The sequence below is a fragment of the Salmo salar genome, chromosome ssa25 (assembly GCF_905237065.1).
Source record: "Salmo salar chromosome ssa25, Ssal_v3.1, whole genome shotgun sequence".
In the NCBI taxonomy this organism is placed as follows: Eukaryota; Metazoa; Chordata; class Actinopteri; order Salmoniformes; family Salmonidae; genus Salmo; species Salmo salar.
Window position 1 is genome coordinate 46616925 of NC_059466.1, and position 24161 is coordinate 46641085.

Sequence of the window (24161 nt, forward strand, 5' to 3'; positions counted from 1 at the left end):
ACTTGCCTAGTTAAATAAAGGTTGAACTTGTCACTCTCTCTTTCTCTCTACAACCTCTCCCTCTCTGTTTCTCACAGCGCCTTACCTGCCTCATATACCCACACCAAAGGGAGGCCAGGAAACACTGGAACACGCTGGTAGGACTTGACGGGACAAGATGAACTGGCAACAGACATACAGAAAACGGCGGTTATAAATGCACAGGTGATGTCGGGGAAAATGGGAGACACCTGGAGGGGGGCAGAGACAAGCACAATACAGGTGAAACAGATCAGGGTGTGACACTGCTGCTGAAAAACATGGTGCCAGGTTTCCTCCAGATGTGACGCTTGGCATTCAGGCCAAAGACGTCAATCTGGTTTCACCAGACCAGAGAACGTTGTTTCTCATGAGAGTACTTTATGTGCCTTTTGGCAAACTCCAAGAAGGCTGTCATGTGCCTTTTACTGAGGAGTGGCTTCCGTTTGCACACTCTACCATAAAGGCCTGATTGGTGGAGTGCTGCAGAGATGGTTGTCCTTGTGGAAGTTTCTCCCATATCCACAGAGGAACTCGGATTCTTAGTCACCTCCCTGACCAAGGCCCTTCTCCCCCGATTGCTCAGTTTGGCCGAGAGGCCAGCTCAAGAAAGAGTCTTGGTGGTTCCAAACTTCTTCCATTTAATAATGATGGAGGCCACTGTGTTCTTGGGGACCTTAAATGCTGCATCATTTTTTTGGTACCCTTCCCCAGATCTGTGCCTCAATCCTGTCTCGGAGCTCTACGGACAATTCCTTCAACCACATGGCTTTGTTTTTGCTCTGACATGCATTGTCAACTGTGGGACCTTATGTAGACAGGTGTGTTCTTTTCCAGAATCATGTCCAAACAATTAAATTTACCACAGGTAAGTTGTAGAAACATCTCAAGGATGATCAATGGAAACAGGATGTACCGGAGTTAATTTTTGAGTCACATAGCAAAAATATTAAAAATTGTTTTAATTGTTAATACATTTGCAAACTTTTTTAAAAATTACTGTTTTCACTTCGTCATGATGGGGTATTATGTGTAGATGAGGAAGATTGTTGCTGTAACATAACAATATATGGTAAAAGAGAAAGGGTCTGAATACTTTCCAAAGGCACTGTATATAAATAACTCTTATCTCATTTAAATGTTTTATTTTGAATTAAATATAATATCCAATGTTGTTCTTTCTATCACAGTTGTGTATTTGTAAGTTTCATGTGGACCTCAGGAAGAGTAGCTGCTGCATGTGCTGTAGCTAATGGGGAAACGAAAAAAATAAACTAAACACATAGAGAAACACACACACACACACACACACACACACACTTTAGGACAGCTTCATCACCCCCCAAACTCCTAATGACAGGGTACAGGAGGACACACAGGAGAAAAGCCAAAGAGCCATGTAACAAACACAGTCAAACATCAACACATTCATTCTGCTGCTGCAAAATATATATATATTTTCCTTCCCAATGCTCTTAATTATTTATTTATTTTAGGCTGCATCAGTAAAACTATACTAGCAACAAAAGTCCCACAAATATATTTTTTTCTAATGGTGTAAACTGCCCTTGTCGCTGAGCACTAGATAACAATCCACTGGTGTATTCCTCTGCTCCTAATTCACGCAGCGCAGGCTGATCACAGAGAACGTCTTGTCAGTTCCTCCTCCTTTACTCCACGTGGCATTGATCTAAAGCCCGACGGACAGATCCACATCAGGGGTGATTGAATGAGCGAGCTATTGGCTACAGCTTAGCTGACGCGAGGCTGTGCTATTGCTAACACAGGCAGAGCACGGGAGTCAGGGTGACATTAGCCTGGGTGTGAAGTTGGAAGGGTACAGGGTCGCGAAGGGAGATGGTTGGAGTCAGATTGAGGGAGGAGCAGAGCAGAAGGGTGGAGAGGAAGGTGGAGAGAAGGGAGGAGAGAAGGTTGAGTCAGATTGACGGAGGAGCAGAGCAGAAGGGGGAGAGAAGGGAGGAGTCAGATTGAGGGAAGAGCAGAGCAGAAGGGTGGAGAGAGGAAGGGGGAGAGCAGGGGGGAGTCAGATTGAGGGAGGAGCAGAGCAGAAGGGTGGAAAGGGGGGAGAGAAAGGGGGAGTCAGATTGAGGGAGGAGCAGAGCAGAAGGGGGGAGTGAAAGGTGGAGAGAAGGGAGGAGAGAAGGTTGAGTCAGATTGAGGGAGGAGCAGAGCAGAAGGGGGAGAGAAGGGAGGAGAGAAGGGGGGAGTGATTGAAGGAGGAGCAGAGCAGAAAGGTGGAGAGAAGGGGGGAGAGAAGGGGGAGTCATTGAAGGAGGAGCAGAGCAGAAGGGGTGAGAGAAGGGGGGAGAGAAGGGGGGAGTCATTGAAGGAGGATGAGGAAGGAAATGGAGATTACAGATAATAGGAACGTATGCAGTAGTACAAAGCAATCTGGACACTGCAGGTAGAAATGTATTACAATTTGAACACAAAACGGAAGGCTTTGCATGATATGTATCAATCCTATGTAATACATCTAGTAAAACAAATCCTAAGACAATCCTACTACGAGGGATAGTTTGAAGATGAGGAGAGGAGGATGAGGAGAGGAAAGAGAAAGGTGAGGAGGGAGAAGGGGGGAATAGGGGATGAGGATATAGGGATAATATGGATGATAGGAGATGGAAGGGGTGGGAGGGAGGGGGTGGACCAAGGGATGGAAGGAATACTGTTTGTCCAACTCCAACCTGCCTGCCTGGAATTTGAAATCCTCTAAATCCATCTGACATATTACTAGACCAGAGAGACAGTGCGAGAGAGAGGGAGAGAGAGGGAGAGAGAGTGCGAGAGGAATAGAGAGAGAGAAAGCGAGAGAGGAATAGAGAGAGAGAGAGCGAGAGAGGAATAGAGAGAGAGAGTGCGAGAGAGGAATAGAGAGAGAGAGTGCGAGAGAGGAATAGAGAGAGAGTGCGATAGAGGAACAGAGAGAGAGTGCAATAGAGGAATAGAGAGAGAGGAATAGAGAGAGAGAGAGGAATAGAGAGAGACAGAGAGAGAGGAATAGAGAGAGAGAAATAGAGAGAGAGTGCGAGAGAGGAATAGAGAGAGAGCGAGAGAGGAATAGAGAGAGAGAGAGCAAGAGAGGAATAGAGAGAGAGAGAGCAAGAGAGGAATAGAGAGAGAGAGAGCAAGAGAGGAATAGAGAGAGAGCGAGAGCGAGAGCGAGAGAGAAATAGAGAGAGCGAGAGCGAGAGGAAATAAGAAAGCAAATCTTGATAGATGTGGGTAATAAAACTAGTAGATTGAATAAACATGAAAGTATCTGAAAGAGCAGATGTATGGAGCAGACGAAACAAGAAGAAATAGATAAAGAGAGCGAAAGTGGATGAGAAATGCATATGAAGCCATAGAGCGTTGCATTGCGCCAGCAGGGCGAAGTGTGGCTTCTGTCATGGTGTTTTTTTCTCATTATCCAGTCTATCAACTGTGACCCCAACTGACCTGACCCGTAACTCACATCGGCACTGGAGTGGCCCGGACACCTTGTCAGACAAACGCATCACCGTATCACGCACGCATATACGCACGCACACACACACACACGTACACACACATGCACACAGCCAAACATGTCACACACCAGAGCTAACCTTAGCTCTCCTGTGACAGATGGCAATCTCACTCCTCGAAGACTCTGTGACTGTGTGTGTGTGTGTGTGCGTGTGTGTGTTTGTGTGTCTGTGCACCCAGTGATTTGTGTCACTTCCAGTTTGTTGTTGTTGTAGTTTTTCCCCCCCTCTACCCACTGCTTTATCGACATATTCATCACTCTCCTTTTATAGCTGCTGTTAAAGGGCCCTCCGATCTCTCTCACTGTCTCCAATTTGTTTCTGCACAGAGAAAAAACACTCACCTGAATTAGTGATGTTCCGGCTGTCAGATTCTATTAATCCTTTTAGATTTCTAGGGGAATGCTAAATTATGCAAACAAGAAGGTAGTAAAAGTTCCATCAGGCTCTGTGCCGCTGTGGGTGGTGATTAGAGAAGTATGGTAAAACTGACGATGCAGTGAGGCATCACTCAGTGTAAATGAAAGTTGATTTACCATTGAAAGATAAAACATTTAAATGCTAATGAGATGTATCACTCAGATAGGTTTGCTTAATTGCAATAATTCATGTAAATGTACTGAATATGGGCCATCAAAATGTAAAAAGTTCATTTAGTGAATGATTAGTTTATATATGAGCCTGTCTTGATTTTGCACTTAAGCAATTAGACAAAGAAAAGACTGAAGTGGGAATATGTGAAAGCTCTTCCCTGAATCAGATTCTCCAGGAGGGGAAGGCAGAAACCAAAAGGTGGAATTTCTTGTCATCAATCTCTAACTAAGCTAAAGCTGGTCCCTCTCTCTCTGTCTCACACACACACATTCTGTCTCCTTGTCTCTTGCAGAGCATGCTAGGAGGTTTTTGGAGTTTGAGTGTTTGGTGTGGAGGGCTCTTTCCTAAATTATTTTCTGGATTCTGTCCTTGGTCTTTTCTTTCAATTTTTATTTTCTATGGTGGAGGGTTAATGCACTATTTGTTTTCGTGGTATCCACAGGTTTTTTTTAAAGTTAGGGTGGAAGAGGACAGAGTTTTAGTTTCCTGGGGTTTGGAAGGTGTGGTGTGCGCGATGGCTTCTCAGCCTATCGCGGAGGAGGCGCTGTCGATACGGCATGGATTCAGGTGTGTTCCTGAGAATGGAGTTTAGGTGGATGAGGTTCTGCTCGCGGTCGGTGAACAGGTAGGAGCTGAATATATACATTCCGCTTCCAGAATGAACAAAGCTGTGGTTGTGTTCATGAAAAGAGTACATTTGGTTGGTAGGCTCATTGCTAGGGGAATATATGTAAGGGATGTGTTGGTGCCAATTTTGCCTTTTCTACCCCTTTGACCAAGGTGGTAGTTGCAAATTTGCCTCTGTTTATTACGGATGATCAAATCAGAAAAGGGCTGGTAATTTTGAAAGCGGTTTTTGTGTCAGCAGGTTTACAGGCAGATGCCATTAAGCATGTTTCATTCAGGAGGCAAGTGTTAATGTTTCTGAATAACAATGAGCAACAGCTAAATGTGCATTTTAAAGTGCGGCACGGGCTCTACGCAGGGTTTGCCAGCATAGATAGTCTACAGTGTCTTGAGTGTGGGGATTTGGGGCATAAGAGCTTTGTGTGCCCACATAAAGGCCGTAGACAAGGTGAGGGTACAAGCGCCAGTGGGGGAAATCGAGGTCAATGTGCAGGGGGTAATGAGAGACAGGCAGCAGAGGCTGGGCATAGTCATGCCAGTGATGGTGGTGTAGATGAGGCTGGGTCTAGTCAGGTTATGATTGGTGTTGTAAACTCCCTTTTTCAGGACCCTGTCTTTCAAAGATAATTCGTAAAAATCCAAATAACTTCACAGATCTTCATTGTAAAGGGTTTAAACCCTGTTTCCCATGCTTTTTCAATGACCCTTAAAAATTAATGAGCATGCACCTGTGGAACGGTCGTTAAGAAACTAACAGCTTACAGTTATGAAAACTTGGGACACTAAAGAGGCCTTTCAACTTACTCTGAAAAACAACAAAAGAAAGATGCCCAGGGTCCCAGCTCATCTGCGTGAATGTGCCTTAGGCATGCTGCAAGGAGGCATGAGGACTGCAGATGTGGCCAGGGCAATAAATTGCAATGTCCGTACTGTGAGACGCCTAAGACAGCACTACAGGGAGATAGGATGGACAGCTGATCGTTCTCGCAGTGGCAGACCACATAACACCTGCACAGGATCGGTATATCTGAACTTCACACCTGCGGGACAGGTACAGGATGGCGACATCAACTGCCCCAGTTACACCAGGATTGCACAATCCCTCCATCAGTGCTCAGACTGTCCGCAATAGACAGAGAGGCTGGAATGAGGGCTTGTAGGCCTGTTGTAAAGCAGGTCCTCACCAGACATCACCGGCAACAACGTCGCCTATGGGCACAAACCCACTTTCGCTGGACCAGACAGGACTGGCAAAAAGTGCTCTTCGCTGACGCGTCGTGGTTTTGTCTCACCAGGGGTGATGGTCGGATTCACGTTTTTCGTCGAAGGAATGAGCGTTACACCAAGGCCTGTACTCTGGAGCGGGATCGATTTGGAGGTGGAGGGTCCATCACGGGCTGGGGCGGTGTGTCACAGCATCATCAGACTGAGCTTGTTGTCATTGCAATCCTCTGTTGTCCTATGAACTGGCAGAGGCCGTAACCCAGATGTTGATGGACTCCCAGTGGAGTGTTATAAAACAATCTGTGGAATAATTGGACTGGACTTATTTTGCATTTTGTGTGAATGCGTCGGGATAGGAGAATTGCCGATGAGCTGCCGTTGGGGGGCTCTGACTCTCCTGCCCCAAAAAGGGGGACATCTGGGTTAGGCCTCTGCCAGTTCATGGGACAACAGAGGAATGTCCATTTCATCCCTCTGTGCCAGAGAGAGCATAGGGAGTTCAGCAAACAAGACCTGAGCACACAGGATCACACACTTCTGCCCTATACAGTTCAGTATAAAACTCCACAGTCCACTCCCTCATCTCCCCAACACAGAGGTCACCCGCCCATCAGACAGCCGTAGACAATGCATGCCCTTGGCTTCACCTCTCTGTCTTTCCAAACCAATGAAGTGAAGTTAAACTGGAGGCCTGTTGCATTCCTCTGTGCGGACCACACAATTTTTGCCAAGGTCCTCTCTAACAGACTGAAGTCCAATCTGAAATGTATAGTACACCAGGACCAAACTATTGTGTGTACTGGAAAAGTCAATCACGGACAACTTGTTCTTAATCAGGGACATGTTGAACTTGTCGAGAGGTTCAAATGTGAACTTTGGACTGGTCTCTTTAGACCAAGAGAAAGCTTTTGATAGAGTGGACCATGAGTATCTGTTTAATGTGATGTTTTGGAAAAGTTTTCTGACCTGTGTGAAGATGTTGTAGGCTGGGGCATCATGTATGGTCAAGGTGGGAGGGGGGCTCAGTAGGCCAGTCTGGGTGAGGCGGGGCATTAGACAAGGATGTCCTCTATTGGGGCAGTTAAATACACTAGCCATTGAGCCTTTTTTGGGCCTTCTACGCAGGAGACTGCAAGGAGTGTGCTGTTGACAAGCATAGCAGTGTCAGCATATTCAGATGATGTTTCTGTGATGGTCAGGATATGCAGGCACTAGAGACTAATCTGAAGGTGTTTGAGGGAGCTTCGTCAGCTAAGGTAAACTGGGGCAAGAGCAAAGCTCTATTATGTGGGGCAAGTAGGGATAGACCCCCCTCTTCTTCCAGGGGGTTTGCAGTGGGGTTAGGAAGGGCTTAACACGTTGGGGGTGTACATGGGCTTGGAGAGGTGGGTCAGGAAGAACTGGGAGGGGCTGTCATAGGCAGTGGTGTCAAGACTGGCCAGGGGGAGGTGGCTCCTGTCCCAAGTGTTATATAGAGGGAGGGTGCTGATAATCAACAACCTGGTGGCATCTTCCCTTTGGCATAAACTGGCTGTCCTCAACCCCCCCGCCGCTCGCAGACCTGCAACTCAAGTTGGACTTTTTCTGGTCAGGCCATCACTGGCTGAGGGCGGCAGTGTTGTACATGACCATCCACGAAGGAGGACAGGGCCTGGTGGAACTGGAGAGCAGGGTGGCTGCTTTCCGACTAAAGGCGGTGCAGAGACTGCTGTACCATACTGATGTCGGCTGGAGGGAACCGGCATGCGCGCTGCTGAGGAGAGCTGATGGAATAGGGTTGAACCAGCAGCTGTTCCTCATGAAGCTGGAGAAGCTGAGTACAGGAGGTCTCTCAGACTTTTACTCTGCAGTGATGAGGGACTGGCAGTTGATAAGGCCCACATCAGAAGGGGGTGTGGAGCCTGGGCTGTGGGAGGAGCCTATCTTCCACAACCCAGCCATTCCTTTGAGATCGGTCCAGTTGGCCACCCTGCAGAGGCAACTGATGACAGCGGGTTTACTAAGGCTGGGTGACCTGAGGCTGCTGGGAGAGGAGGGGTGGAAAACCCCGGAAGTCCTGGCACAACACACAGGAATAACATCTCTGAGGCTGCTGGAGAGATTCCTAGAGGAGGTCCAGGAGGCACTGGCTGAGCCGGTTAGTGGGGTGTTTGAGCGGCCGAAGGGGGAGGACCTGCCAATGTTTCCGCTACTGCAGGTGACGGCAGAGACTGGGGACTGGCAAAGGGGTCTGGAGGACTTGTTAGATTTTAACACTCTGAGCCTGGGGGAGTTTGAAGGGGTGGGAGGTAAAGCCCTCTACAACCGTTGCATTAAGGTAAGGAACATTAGGAGCCTAACAGGAGTGAAGGCACATCAGTGGCAGGGGGAATGTGGAGCAGAGAGTATGGTGGGTTTTATATGGAGGGGGCTCTACAAACCACCAGTACCAAAAAGGTCAGGGGACCTCCAGTGGAGGTTTCTACATGGAGCCCTGGCCACTAACAGCTGGTTGGCACAGGTTTAACCGAGAGTCGGGCAGGGGTGTCCTTTCTGTGTTATGAGAGAAACTGTGATTCATGCGTTTTCTGTGCGCGCCAGGTTAATGCCATTAGTGTCTCTGTTGGAATGTCTGTGTGAGAGGTTGGGGGTGCTTTTTACTGTTGGGGTGTTTAAACAGGTATTGTTACATATGCCTTTTGGAGGGAACGCAACACCCAGCTACATCTCAACTCCCCATGGAGCTAAAAAAAGTATGTGATCGTAGGTGCTGGGGAAGGACGACAGAGGCAGAGAAAATACAGGGCGTGGTCCGCCCAGGTCTTACCTAGTGTGCATAGACAGATTAAATACTATGGGTTATGTATGCCCGCAGGCCTCTTGCCTAAACACTCCCAAGGTGCGTTCCCCTTCCCCCCTTGGAACAAATAAAACGGAATAATTACTAATACTTTAAGTGAACAATTTCAATAATCAAAACCACTAATTCCTACTGGCATACAGACACCTCTGAAGGAGCGGCTACAAAATAATATCAACAAAACTTTTACTGACCGCCACAGCAACCAACACAGGACATACAAAGAAGCTCTTTCCTCCCTGGGGCAGGAACACTGGCTTTTATCAAGCTGGAGAAGGAGTTGGTAATTGCAGAGACAGCTGTATCCCATGACGAGAGGGAGGGGTCAGAGCTCCTATCAGCAATGGGGCCGACCAATCAGCTGCTTTAGGATTCCAGGAAGCCATTTCCTGAAATTCACACAGACAAACCCACAACACAGAAACTGGAGAATGTAACAGGCATTCAAATAAGGAGATGGCCAAATGTGTTTTGTTGAATTTTCTGTTTCCTCAGGCAAAGTTGGCTATTTGGCTAACAAGGACGAATAGGTTCAAAGGTGGGGGCATAACATACCCTTTACTCTTATTTAAAGGGATGGTCTCCGTGTGCATTAGGGTGGAATTTGAGTTCTATAAAATTATAAAAAGTGTGGAGCTGTTTCAGGAGATATGGTGTGTCGGGGGGGGCTGTCTGTATAGTTAGGGAAGATGTTTTGGATATATGGTTGTAGAAGTGGTGAGGTTTTGGTTATTGTGATGTGTGGTTTTCTATTGTGGGGTAGAGGGCAAGGTGAGTAGGGTACATGCATGCAGTACAGGATATATTTTGGTGTTTTATTTTAAGGGGGGGTGGGTGTTGGTGAGGTTTAAATGAAATGAGAATGTTTCATTAAAGAAAGACCAAGTCAAAGTCTCTGTCTCTCTCCCTCTCTCTCTCTCTCTCTCAATTTTCAATTAAATTCAATTAGCTTTATTGGCATGACGTAACAATGTACATATTGCCAAAGCTTATTTTGGATATTTACAATATAAAAAATAAATAAAATGAGAATCAAAATTGTCAACGGGACAACAGTAACAACAATAACCAAGGGTCAAAATAACCATACATTCAACAATAACAATAATCATACAGTAGAGGACATGTGCAGGTTTATTGGTCTGTCAGACACTGTCCCTCAACTTATGGCATGCAGCAATGTAGTGCGCTGCCAAACCACAGCTCTCTGCGTCCTCCCCCAACAGGACGGGTAGCCTATCCTCATCAGAGAGGTCTTTGGAACCTTGAATAATGGTTTGAAATTTGGGGAAATGACACTCTAATTGTTTTATATTTTGGACATTTTGTCAGGAAATGCAGCTCCGTCTCAGGTTCTGCTGTTGTGCTGTGGTTGCACAGCCTTTCCTCTACAGGGAGCCAGGTTTTCCTGTGTCTACCCTTCCTCAAAGGCTGTGCTCACTGAGCCTGTACTTTGTCAAGGTTTTTCTAAGGTTTTGATCAGTAACCATGATCAAATCTTTAGCCACGGTGTACTGTCGATTTAGGGCCAGATAGCACTGCATTTTGCTTTGTGTTTGTGCTTGTGTTTCCCAATAAGCAATGTAGTTTTGTTTTGACTGTGTTGTAATTTGGTTTATTCTGATTGATTGGATGTTCTGGTCCTGAGGCTTCAGTGTGTTAGTAGAACAGGTTTGTGAACTCAGCCCCAGGACCAGCTGGATGAGGGCACTCTTTACTTTGTTCAGCTCTTGGCATTGCAGGGCTTGGTAATGATATGAGAGGGGGTCACTGTATTTTAGATGTTTCCAAAACTTAATTTCTCTTTTTTGAGTTTTTATTATTAGTGGATATTGGCCCAATTCTGTGCTGCATGCATTGTCTGTAGTTTTCCTCTGGACATGTGGGAGAATCTTACAGAACTCTGCATGCAGGGTTTCAATGGGGTGTTTGTCCCATTTGATGAAATCTTGTTTTGCAAGTGGACCCCACACCTCGCTGCCATAAAGTGCAGTTGGTTCAATGACATATTCAATTCGTTTTAGCCAAATTTTAATAGGTATTTCAATTTGAATTTGCTTTTTAATGACGTAGAATGCCCTGCGTGCTTTCTCTCTCAGTTCATTCACTGCCTCATTAAGGTGTCCAGTTGAGCTTATTTTTAAACCTAAGTAATTGTAGTGTGTACAGTACTCTATATATTTTGTACCAATTGAGAACTTTGGTCTAATTCCCTGAGATCTGGATCTTCTCTGGAAAATCATTATTTTAGTATTTTTGGGTTTACTGCCAGGGCCCAGCTCTGGCAGTACTGCTCTAGCAGGTCCAGGCTCTGCTGTAGGCCATGTGCTGTGAGTGACAGCAGGTATAGGTCATCTGCGAAGAGTAGGCATTTAACTTCTGAATTGTGGAGACTAACACCAAGGGCTGAGGATTTTTCTAGAATAGTGGCCAATTCGTTGACGTAAATATTGAAGAGTGCAGGGCTCAGATTGCAACCCTGACGAAGGCCCCGCCCCTGGTTAAAGAATTCTATTATTTTCTTGACAATTTTATTACTGCACGTATTGCCAGTATACATTGATTTAATTATGTCTTATGTTTTACCCCCTATACCACTTTCAATAACTTTGTAGAACAGTCCTGTATGCCAAATAGAATCAAATGCTTTTTGGAGGTCGATAAAGCAAGCGAATATTTTGGTATTATTTTGGTGGACATGTTTATCTATCAGGGTGTGTAGGGTGTAAATATGATCAGTTGTGCGATGTTTTAGTATAAATCTAATGTGGCTGTTACTCAAGACATTGTGCTTATTAAGAAAGTATAGAACTCTTACATTTATAATACTACAGAAAACCTTCCCCAGGTTACTGTTCACACAAATGCCTCTGTAATTGTTAGGGTCAAATTTCTCTCTCTCTCTCTCTCTCTCTCTCTCTCTCTCTCCACCCCCCCTTTCTCTCCCTGTCACTTTTCAGCAGACATTGTTCTCTGTGTTGTGATTTTTCTTCTTCACGATTGTCTTGGTGTATTTGGATCATGATAGTTTCTTAGTGATGTGGACACCAAGGAACTCTTCAGAGACAATAAATATCTGCTCTCCCAAACAAAATGCTACAGCAAAAAATGTGTAGTCATTTCCCTGTCTTACTTACTTACTTTCTGTTGCCATGCTCGCTGGCAATATTCTAATCCCTTGCTTGCTGGCTAGCCAGCTAGCTACGGCTAACAGTCACAACCTCTTATGGATGTATTGACATTCAAATACATCCAAAACAATGAGCTCATGACGCACAATTTTGCCTGGCAAAATGCCTTCTCCTTTACACTGTTCATTATGAGGAGTTTGAATTGCATATTAAACACTAGGCTACAAGCTAGCTACCTTAGCTAATTAGTTCCGGCGCCGACAGAGATGGCCAACAGAGACGGCCGCCTCGCTTCGCGTTCCTAGGAAACTATGCAGTATTTTGTTTTTTTATTTGTTATATCTTACATTGTTACCCCAGGAAATCTTAGGTTTTATTACAGACAGTCGGGAGGAACTATTGGATATAAGAGCAACGCCAACTCACCAACATTACGACCAGGAATATGACTTTCCCGAAGTGGATCCTCTGTTTGGCCCACCACCCAGGACAATGGATCGGATCCCAGCCGGCGACCCAAAACAACGGCGCCGCAGAAGGGGCAGATGGAGCGGTCTTCTGGTCAGGCTCTGTAGACGGGCACATTGCGCACCGCTCCCGAGCATACTACTCGCCAATGTCCAGTCTCTTGACAACAAGGAAATCCGAGCAAGGGTTGCCTTCCAGAGAGACATCAGAGACTGTAACGTTCTTTGTTTCACGGAAACATGGCTCACTCGAGACACGCTATCGGAGTCGGTACAGCCAACTGGTTTCTTCACGCATCACGCCGACAGAAACAAGCATCTCTCTGGAAAGAAGAAGGGCGGGGGTGTATGCCTTTTGATTAACCTCTCTAGGGTATGTGGGACGAAATCGTCCCACCTACTCAACAGCCAGTGGAATCCCATGGCGCGTTATTCAAATACCTTAGAAATGTTATTACTTCAATTTCTCAAACATATGACTATTTTACACCATTTTAAAGACAAGACTCTCGTTAATCTAACCACACTGTCCGATTTCAAAAAGGCTTTACAACGAAAGCGAAACATTAGATTATGTCAGCAGAGTACCCAGCCAGAAATAATCAGACACCCATTTTTCAAGCTAGCATATAATGTCACATAAACCCAAACCACAGCTAAATGCAGCACTAACCTTTGATGATCTTCATCAGATGACACACCTAGGACATTATGTTATACAATACATGCATGTTTTGTTCAATCAAGTTCATATTTATATAAAAAAACTGCTTTTTACATTAGCATGTGACGTTCAGAACTAGCATACCCACCGCAAACTTCCGGTGAATTTACTAAATTACTCACGATAAACGTTCACAAAAAACATAATTATTTTAAGAATTATAGATACAGAACTCCTTTATGCAATCGCTATGTCCGATTTTAAAATTGCTTTTCGGCAAAAGCACATTTTGCAATATTCTGAGTAGATAGCCCAGCCATCACCGGCTAGCTAATTTGACACCCACCAAGTTTGGCCCTCACCAAACTCCGATTTACTATTAGAAAAATTTGATTACTTTTGCTGTTCTTCGTCAGAATGCACTCCCAGGACTTTTTCTCGGAAAAAAGCGATAATATTCCGACCGGGAAACCCTGTTTACGTTCAAAGACATGGTACGTTCAAAGACATGGTGTCGCCTCGTGCACGCGCCTCAGTCTCATTGTTCTCTGATCGACCATTATCCAAATGCGCTACTGTTTTTCAGCCAGGGCCTGCAAAGACATAATTCAGCGTTTTGCCGCCTTCTGAGAGCCTATGGGAGCCGTAGGAAGTGTCACGTTACAGCAGAGATCCTCAGTTTTCAATAAAGGGAGTGTAGAAGCCAAAGAAATGGTCAGAGAGGTCGCTTCCTGTAAGGAATCTTCTCAGGTTTTTGCCTGCCATATGAGTTCTGTTATACTCACAGACACCATTCAAACAGTTTTAGAAACTTTAGGGTGTTTTCTATCCAAAGCCAATAATTATATGCATATTCTAGTTTCTGGGCAGTAGTAATAACCAGATTAAATCGGGTACGTTTTTTATCCGGCCGTGCAAATACTGCCCCCTACCCTAGAGAGGTTAATGAGACGTGGTTTGATCATAACAACAAACAGGAACTCAAGTCATTTTGTTCACCTGACTTTGAATTCCTCACAATCAAATGCAGACTGCATTATCTACCAAGAGAATTCTCTTCGATCATAATCACAGTCGTTTATATTCTCCCCCCAGAAGACACTTCGACGGCCCTGAACGAACTTCATTTGACTCTATGTAAACTGGAAACCACATATCCTGAGGCTACATTGATAGTAGCTGGGGATTTTAACCTGTTAGGGCTAGGGGGCAGTATTGACACGGCTGGATAAAAAACGTACCTGATTTAATCTGGTTACTACTCCTGCCCAGTAACTAGAATATGAATATAATTATTGGCTTTGGATAGAAAACACCCTAAAGTTTCTAAAACTGTTTGAATGGTGTCTGAGGAAAGAAAATAAAGCACGGGGTCGACTCGTGCACGCGCCTAAGCCCATTGTCCTCTGATCGGCCACTTGCCAAACGCGATAATGTGTTTCAGCCAGAGGCTGCCTCGATATCATTCAGCTTTTTCCCGGGCTCTGAGAGGCTATGGGAGCCGTAGGAAGTGTCACGTTACAGCAAAGATCCTCAGTCTTCAATAAAAAGAGCCAAGATGAACAACAACTTGTCAGACAGGCCACTTCCTGTTCAGAATCTTCTCAGGTTTTTGCCTGCCATATGAGTTCTGTTATACTCACAGACACCATTCAAACAGTTTTAGAAACTTTAGCGTGTTTTCTATCCAAAGCCAGTAATTATATGTATATTCTAGTTACTGGGCAGGAGTAGTAACCAGATTAAATCGGGTACGTTTTTTATCCGGCCGTGTCAATACTGCCCCCTAGCCCTAACAGGTTAAACAACACAATGTAACTCCAAGTCAATCACACTTCTGTGAAATCAAACTGTCCACTTAGGAAGCAACACTGATTGACAATAAATTTCACATGCTGTTGTGCAAATGGAATAGACAACAGGTGGAAATTATAGGCAATTAGCAAGACACCCCCAATAAAGGAGTGGTTCTGCAGGTTGGGACCACAGACCACTTCTCAGTTCCTATGCTTCCTGGCTGATGTTTTGGTCACTTTTGAATGCTGGCGGTGCTTTCACTCTAGTGGTAGCATGAGACGGAGTCTACAACCCACACAAGTGGCTCAGGTAGTGCAGCTCATCCAGGATGGCACATCAATGCGAGCTGTGGCAAGAAGGTTTGCTGTGTCGGTCAGCGTAGTGTCCAGAGCATGGAGGCGCAACCAGGAGACAGGCCAGTACATCAGGAGAAGTGGAGGAGGCCGTAGGAGGGCAACAACCCAGCAGCAGGACCGCTACCTCCGGCTTTGTGCAAGGAGGAGCAGGAGGAGCACTGCCAGAGCCCTGCAAAATGACCTCCAGCAGGCCACAAATGTGCATGTGTCTGCTCAAACGGTCAGAAACAGACTCCATGAGGGTGGTATGAGGGCTCGACGTCCACAGGTGGGGGTTGTGCTTACAGCCCAACACCGTGCAGGACGTTTGGCATTTGCCAGAGAACACCAAGATTGGCAAATTCACCACTGGCGCCCTGTGCTCTTCACAGATGAAAGCAGGTTCACACTGAGCACATGTGACAGACGTGACAGAGTCTGGAGACGCCGTGGAGAACATTCTGCTGCCTGCAACATTCTCCAGCATGACCGGTTTGGCGGTGGGTCAGTCATGGTGTGGGGTGGCATTTCTTTGGGGGGCGGCACAGCCCTCCATGTGCTCGCCAGAGGTAGCCTGACTGCCATTAGGTACCGAGATGAGATCCTCAGACCCCTTGTGAGACCATATGCTGGTGCGGTTGGCCCTGGGTTCCTCCTAATGCAAGACAATGCTAGACCTCATGTGGCTGGAGTGTGTCAGCAGTTCCTGCAAGAGGAAGGCATTGATGCTATGGACTGGCCCGCCCGTTCCCCAGACCTGAATCCAATTGAGCACATCTGGGACATCATGTCTCGCTCCATCCACCAACGCACCACAGACTGTCCAGGAGTTGGCGGATGCTTTAGTCCAGGTCTGGGAGGAGATCCCTCAGGAGACCATCCGCCACCTCATCAGGAGCATGCCCAGGCGTTGTAGGGAGGTCATACAGGCACGTGGAGGCCACACACACTACTGAGCCTCATTTTGACTTGTTTTAAGAACATTACATCAAAGTTGGATGAGCCTGTAGTGTGGTTTTCCACTTTAATTTTGAGTGTGACTCCAAATCCAGACCTCCATGGGTTGATAAATTGGATTTCCATTGATTATTTTTGTGTGATTTTGTTGTCAGCACATTCAACTATATAAAGAAAAAAGTATTTAATAAGATTATTTCTTTCATTCAGATCTAGAATGTGTTGTTTAAGTGTTCCCTTTTTTTGAGCAGTATTTAATGTTTACATACCCTACATTACTCATCTCATATGTATATACTGTACCCTATACCATCTACTGCATCTTGCCTATGCCGTTTGGCCATCGCTCATTCATATATTTTTATGTACACACTCTTATTTATTCCTTTATGCTTCTGTGTATAAGGTAGTTGTTGTGAAATTGTTAGGTTAGATTACTTGTTAGATATTATTGCATGGTCTGAACTAGAAGCACAAGCATTTCGCTACACTTGCATTAACATCTGCTAACCATGTGTATGTGACAAATAACCATTTGATTTGATTTGTTGCTGCCAAGATGATAACCATGTGATCAGTTGTTGATCAAACTAGAAATGTAATGACTATATTAGGGACCGGAGAAATCACCACATTAGGTCATTGGATGCTTAAAAAGAAAAATGTCTCTGCAAAAAACGAATTAATGCTAGCTAGATGTTTTTTCTTCAGTGGACCTGCGTTTACAATCTATCCAATTTGGTTTGTGTGCTAGTTTACCCTTCTGTAACGTTGTAGCATGTACAGTCTGAATGTGTAGGTGCTTATTGCTTCATGATTTGCAGGTGTCCCGATATCTTTTCCAACTGTTCCTTTATCTGGTTTTAATGTCCATTCTATAATGCCCTTCTAGCCAATCAGAAACAAGTATTCAATAATTCTGTAGAAGGTTTATTAACACTAGAGTATGTTTGCTGGACTGACTGTTGAATCATTTACATTTTACATTTCAGTCATTTAGCAGACGCTCTTATCCAGAGCGACTTACTGAGTTCATACATTTCATTAAAAAAAAAATCATTTTTTTTTCATACTGGTCCCCCGTGAAATCATTTGGAACTGTCGGGCCTAAATGACCGTCTAGAATTTCAAAATGATATATTTTCTGTAATAGCACCATGTAACTGAAATATGTACTTATTTTAATTTTCTGTCTTTATGCTTAAGATTTAAATTAGAATAAACCATCACCTTGAATTAAAAAATAAAATGTGGCTACAAACTCCCAGAGACGGGTCATGTGGCTACAAACTCCCAGAGACGGGTCATGTGGCTACAAACTCCCAGAGACGGGTCATTTGGCTACAAACTCCCAGAGACAGGTCATTTGGCTACAAACTCCCAGAGACGGGTCATTTGGCTCCTGTACCCTAAGGCCCGGGACGATGATTAGAACGGTATGGGACATCGGACATAAGATGTCTGTAATACTTTCTGCCTCTCTTCTTATCCTGGGTAGATCAGCGTGGTGTCCTCTCCCACGGTCGCTCTGCAGTGTAATGATGGGTAATGGCTGCTGTGTCTGGACCTGTTTATCTCTTGTCATTTCCTGAGAAGAGATGAGATGGCTTTTTTTGCTACTGGTTTTTCTGGAGGGATTACATGGGAGATGAGATAAAGTGAAACAGGATTTGCCCTCCTCCTATCCCTCATTCTATCTCTCTCCCTCTCACCTTCCATCCGGCTACCTTTCTCTCTCTCTCTCTCTCCTTCCCTGTAGCTTCCTCACTCCCTCTCAATTCAATTAAATTCAAAGGGCTTTATTGGCATGGGAAAAGTGTTTACATTGACAAAACAATGTCGCTCTCTCGCTCGCTCTGTCGCTCTCTTCTCTTTAAAAGTCCCCTAACACTTCCTGCTACTGGGGTAGGCAGTATCCAAGACTTGCCATCTCAATTCCCACATGAATAGATTTTGGAAATTACTTTCAGGAGAGGTATACTGTAGTCAACAAGAGTCACTTTGCCACAACAGTGACACTTCCATTATATTATTAAGATGGTAATGCCTGTGATTACATAGAGCAGTGATATGGGGCTGGAGTGGTGTTCCACTTTTTCCCCATCCCTAGCAAACACAGCTGATTAAACTAATTGCAATCTAATTGCATTCTAAACTGAAGATCATGATTAGTTGATTATTGGAGTCAGGTGTGTTAGCTGGGGCAAGAGTGTGACACCATCAAGGCCCTTGGATCCTGATTTAGAGGGATCTTTTTTTGCGAGTACAAACTGAGTTTGATTCACTTTCTCTGTTAACTGAGTTTTGAAGTGACAATGCATCTCTTAACTTTTAAACCTTGGTAAAAGGTCACGATGTGCCCTTCTTTCAACAACGGTTTGTAGCTTTATGATCGGAAACTCTGTAGTGTCCCGTGTCCAAACTGAACTCTTTAGTCAGTAAACACTGTGTTTCAGTGGCTGGATGGGCCTCAGTGCAAACACACATGTTGAGCACTGTATAAAGACTTTTGACAATGGAATGTTTTTGTGAATAAATTTGAATAAAACTTAGAAAAGCACTGGTCATATTCAGGTCTTTATGAACAAACTCTCTGAGTGTAGGAGAAAATATGAACTGCCATAGTGATGTGGACAGGAGCAGGGAGAACTGTTACTGTCGTTTTGTGGACATTGGAAAATTGTTACTGTACTGATATGGACATTGGAGAACTGAAAAGGGCTGGGGGAACTATATGTTCCATCACTACACACACCATGGTGCCGGAGGGGCAGGCTGCCATTTTATGGGCTCCTAACCAATTATGTTATTTTGTGTTTTTTTTTTCTTCACATTGTTTGTAACTTTTTTGGGTAATAACTTCTGGACATCAGAACAGTGATCACTCACCTTGGACTGGATGAAGGTTTTTCTTTTCTTTAATGAATCGGAGGTGAAAGACGAAGTGGAAATGCAGATACTGTGGCCACAGATCCGAGGTGAGAATTCATCAGCGAGTGTATTATCCGCCTTTACCATCCGTCCTGCTGGTGAACGTGCAATCACGGGAGAATAAAATAGATGAGCTCTGTTCGAGACTATCCTACCAATGGGACATTACAAACTGTAATATCTTATGTTTCACCGAGTCGAGCCTGAACAAACCTGAACAAGGACATGGATAATATACAGTTGACTGGGTTTTCCGTGCAGCGGCAAGACAGAACAGCAACTACCGGTAAGACGAGGGGTGGTGGTCTGTGTCTATTTTTCAGTAACAGCTGGTGAGCGATATCTAATATTATATAGTTTAGATCTTATCTGTCATAAAGATATCAGTTTGTCTCTGTGAATGGTTTGTCCTCTGACAAATCCACTGTAAATTTCGGTGTTCCTCAAGGTTTCGTTTTAGGACCACTATTGTTTTCACTATATATTTTACCTCTTGGGGATGTCATTCAAAAAAACATAATGTTAACTTTCACTGCTTTGCGGATGACACACAGCTGTACATTTCAATAAAACATGGTGAAGCCCCAAAATTGCCCTCGCTAGAAGCCTGTGTTTCAGACATAAGGAAGTGGATGGCAGCAAACTTAACTACTTTTAAACTCAGACAAAACAGAGATGCTTGTTCTAGGTCCCAAGAAACAAAGAGATCTTCTCTTGAATCTGACAACTAATCTTGATGGTTGTACAGTAGTCTCAAATAAAACTGAAGGACCTCGGCGTTACTCTGGACCATGATCTCTCTTTTGACAAACATATCAAGACTGTTTCAAGGACAGCTTTTTTCCATCTACGTAACATTGCAAAAATCTGACATTTTCTGTCCAAAAATGATGCAGAAAAATGTATCCATGCTTTTGTCACCTCTAGGTTAGACTACTGCAATGCTCTACTTTCTGGCTACCCGGATAAAGCACTAAATAAACTTCAGTTAGGATTCTAGCAGCCGTATTTAGCACTGACTAGAACCAAATTTTGGTATCATATTACTCCAGTGCTAGCCTCCCTACACTGGCTTCCTGTTAACCTCTCTAGGGTAGGGGGCAGTATTTGCACGGCCGGATAAAAAACGTACCCGATTAACCTGTTAGGGCTAGGGGGCAGTATTGACACGGCTGGATAAAAAAACTTACCCGATTTAATCTGATTACTACTCCTGCCCAGTAACTAGAATATGCATATAATTATTGGCTTTGGATAGAAAACACTCCAAAGTTTCTAAAACTGTTTGAATGGTGTCTGTGAGTATAACAGAACTCAAATGGCAGGTCAAAACCTGAGAAGATTCTGTACAGGAAGTGCCCTGTCTGACCATTTCTTGTCCTTCTTTGCCATCTCTATCCATTACAAAGGATCTCTGCTGTTACGTGACACTTCCTACGGCTGCCATAGGCTCTCAGAAGGCGGCAAAAAGCTGAATCGTGGCTTTGCAGGCTCTGGCTGAAACAAAGTAGCGCGTTTGGGTAGTGGCTGGTTACAGTACTGTGAGACTCAGGCTCGTGCCCGCGTCGACCGAAAGCTTTGTTTTCTTTCCTCTGTTTACCTAAAAGGAGATTCCCGGTCGGAATATTATCGCTTTTTATGAGAAAAATGGCATAAAAATTGATTTTAAACAGCGGTTGACATGCTTCGAAGTACGGTAATGGAATATTTAGATTTTTTTTGTCACGAATTGCGCCATGCTCGCGATCCTGATTTACCATTTCGGATAGTGTCTGGAACGTACGAACAAAACGCCGCTATTTGGATATAACGATGGATTATTTTGGACCAAACCAACATTTGTTATTGAAGTAGCAGTCCTGGGAGTGCATTCTGACGAAGACAACAAAGGTAATCAAACTTTTGTAATATTAAATCTGATTTTGGTGAAGGCTAAACTTGCTGGGTGTCTAAATAGCTAGCCCGTGATGGCTGGGCTATGTACTTAGAATATTGCAAAATGTGCTTTTACCAAAAAGCTATTTTAAAATCGGACATATCGAGTGCATAGAGGAGTTCTGTATCTATAATTCTTAAAATAATTGTTATGCTTTTTGTGAACGTTTATCGTGAGTAATTTAGTAAATTGTTAGTAAATTCCCCGGAAGTTTGCGGGGGGTATGCTAGTTCTGAACGTCACATGCTAATGTAAAAAGCTGGTTTTTGATATAAATATGAACTTGATTGAACAAAACATGCATGTATTGTATAACATAATGTCCTAGGGTTGTCATCTGATAAAGATCATCAAAGGTTAGTGCTGCATTTAGCTGTGGTTTGGGTTTATGTGACATATATGCTTGCTTGGAAAATGGCTGTGTGATTATTTGTGTCTATGTACTCTCCTAACATAATCTAATGTTTTGCTTGCGCTGTAAAGCCTTTTGGAAATCAGACAACGCGGTTCGATTCAGGAGAAGTGTATCTATAAAATGGTGTAAATTAGTCCTATGTTTGAGAACTTTGAATTATGACATTTTGTGGTTTTAAATTTGGCCCTCTGATTTGTCACTGGCTGTTGAATAGTGTGGGACGATTTCGTCCCACCTCCCCTAGAGAGGATAAAGGAGCTGATCGTGGACTATGATAAAGGAGGGCTGAGCATGCCCCCATTCACATCAACGGGGCTGTAGTGGAGCAGGTTGAGAACTTCAAGTTCCTTGGTGTCCAAATCACTAACAAACTATCATGTTCCATACACACCAAGACAGTCATGAAGAGGGCACAACAACATGGTTTCCCCCTCAGGAGACTGAAAAGATTTGGTATAGGTCCTCAGATCCTCAAAATGTTCTACAGCTGCACTATCGAGAGCATCCTGACTGGTTGTGTCACCGCTTGGTATGGCAAATGCTCGGCATCTGACCGCAAAGTTGCTACAGAGGGTAGTGCGTACGGCCCAGTACATCACTGGGGCCAAGCTTCCTGCCATCCAGGACCTATATACCAGGCAGAGTCAGAGGAGGGCCCTAAAAATTGTATAGACTGTTATTTTTACTACCGCACTGGAAGCCATACCGGAGCGCCAAGTCTAGGTCCAAAAGCCTCCTTAACGGCTTCTACCCCCAAGCCATAGGACTGCTTAACAGTATTTTTACCTTCTACTACTCGCTGTTTATTATCTATGCATAGTCACTTTAGCCCTACCTGCATGTATATATTACCTCAATTGCCTCCAATAACCTGTATACCTAGACATTGACTCGGTACCGGCAACCCCTGTATATAGCCCCATTATTATTGTTTTTGTATTTAATTTTAGCAAATGTTTTCAGACTTACTTAATTTAAAAAAAGTAATTTGATTTATTCCTTGTATTATTTTCCCTTTGCTCTGTACTCCATTTTCCTCTGTATCCATACAGGTATCTCTCAAAAGTATCTGCCTTGTATCATCACTCCTGGTTCTCTGCTGCAGCTCAGTAGTCTGGGAGAGGAAAGAGAGAAAAATAGCAGCATTTCCATCACCAAACATGCAAGAACACAGTGAAAATTGATCTGAGCAGAGATTTCCTCCCGTTTATAAGTTTCAAACAGGCTTTTAGTGTAGCGTTTCTTCAGAAGCTGCTAACTACTAGCGTGGTGCTCTACTGCAATGGGTTGGCACCAAAGGGGTAAGTAAAGGGGAAATCGATGAGAGCCAAGTGCATATAAACAGGATATTAGGTCTGAGGAGATTCCTGTGAACGAACACCACCGAGAGCCCAGAAGGTAATACGTTTAAGCACCACGCACTGATCGATTTGTAATCAGGTGGAGATGCACTGTGTGTAATTGCATTTGTGTGTGAGTGTGTGTCTCTCTCTCTTGTTCTCTCTCTCTTTCTCTCCTCTGCCAACAGAAGGGGTCTATATTAGACTCTCTTTGATGTCGGTCCTTTTTTCCATTAGGAGAAGGCTTCCTAGATGCTTGTAGGACCCCGCCATTCCCTCTGGCGCTGTGGTGAGCTGTCCCTGGAGTGCTTGTCTCAATCTTCAGTCAGAACCTGGCTAGTTTCTACTGATAACCAGACGGAGCCTGATTTTTCTAAAAATAACAGTAAGTTCTCAACAGAAGAGTCATCCAGACACAACACAAAATGTGTTGTTATATTTCAACACATTTTGTGGTGCTTGTCATCCGTGACTCCAACCAACCAACAAAGCCATAATTGATTGCGTGTTAACTCTTACCGTGTCAGTGACTGGTAAAGTGCTAGCATGCTAAAGCAATGCTACTGTTTACCTGCAGGAAGTTCATTGGATCTCAGCACTCCACACCAGGTGTATGTAAATACGTCTGTGTTTACGACTAAGTCGCCTCTTGACGAACATATGTTTTTTCATAAACACTTTTCCTAGAACTCGTTGAGCGGGTCAGACTGCGTAGGCTACTCAGTGGCCGTGTCGATCCCCAGGCTCTAGGGACTAATCCACAGTGTCAAAGGTCATCATCTTCAAGTCCTGTAGAAACCCCTGGCTGGGTTTGTTTTGTATTACTCCTCCGTCTAACAACATAATGCCTCTAATTATTCTCTCCTGGTGAGCCCCTCTAACCCACACCTACCCCCTACCACTACCCCCCCTTCCCCCAACACTAACCACCTACTACCCCCCTTACCCCAACACTAACCCCTACTACCATCCCACCACCACCACTAACCCCCTACCACCACCACTAACCCCCTACCACCACCACCACTAACCACCACCACCACTAACCCCCTACCACCACCACCACCAACCCCCTACCACCACTACCACCACTAACCCCCTACCACCACCACTAACCCCCTACCACCACCACCACTAACCCTCTACCACCACCACCACTAACCCCCTACCACCACCACCACTAACCCCCTACCACCACCACTAACCCCTACCACCACCACCACTAACCCCCACCACCACCACTAACCCCTACCCCCACCACCACCACTAACCCCCTACCACCACCACCACCACAACCCCCACCACCACCACTAACCCCTACCACCACCACCACCACCACTACCACTACCACCACCA